The sequence below is a fragment of the Crocuta crocuta genome, unplaced genomic scaffold (genome assembly GCF_008692635.1).
Source record: "Crocuta crocuta isolate KB4526 unplaced genomic scaffold, BGI_CrCroc_1.0 scaffold139, whole genome shotgun sequence".
Classification (NCBI taxonomy): domain Eukaryota; kingdom Metazoa; phylum Chordata; class Mammalia; order Carnivora; family Hyaenidae; genus Crocuta; species Crocuta crocuta.
This window is the reverse complement of record NW_027533258.1, coordinates 2,719,759-2,720,115: the sequence shown is the minus strand read 5'-3', so window position 1 is coordinate 2,720,115 and position 357 is coordinate 2,719,759. Positions and strand designations below refer to the sequence as shown.

At 42.9% G+C, this 357-nt stretch overlaps 1 protein-coding gene across 4 annotated transcripts in view; it reads right to left on the bottom strand.

Annotated features, from left to right (window-relative positions):
• Positions 1-357, bottom strand: part of SPECC1 (sperm antigen with calponin homology and coiled-coil domains 1) — a 193,578-nt gene that overhangs the window by 85,616 nt on the left and 107,605 nt on the right. The window lies entirely within an intron of this gene.

Genomic DNA, 357 nt, shown 5'->3' with positions numbered 1-357 from the left:
TTTTTTTTTTTTTTTTTGAAGAATCTGCAGATCTAGCTGCTTTTTCGTCATTTCCAGGGCTTCATCACACATCACAGATTTTACTTCAGCATAGTCCGTTCCTGTCTCATATACAGGTTGGTGAATTTCCTCTCCTCTTCTCTGGAAGTTCTCGTTAGCATGGAACTCACAGCCACCAGCACTAAAACTCGTGCTTGAACAAAGCGTGTCTAACACACATTTCTCCGTAAGGCACATCACAGCCTTCTTGCTGCAGGGACCCTGGAGGGCATTTCGGGACTACACTTCGGGGCCGCTCTCAAGAGTGAAATCACCAACAGAAAGCACAAAAATGCAAAAAAAAAAAAAAAAAAAAGG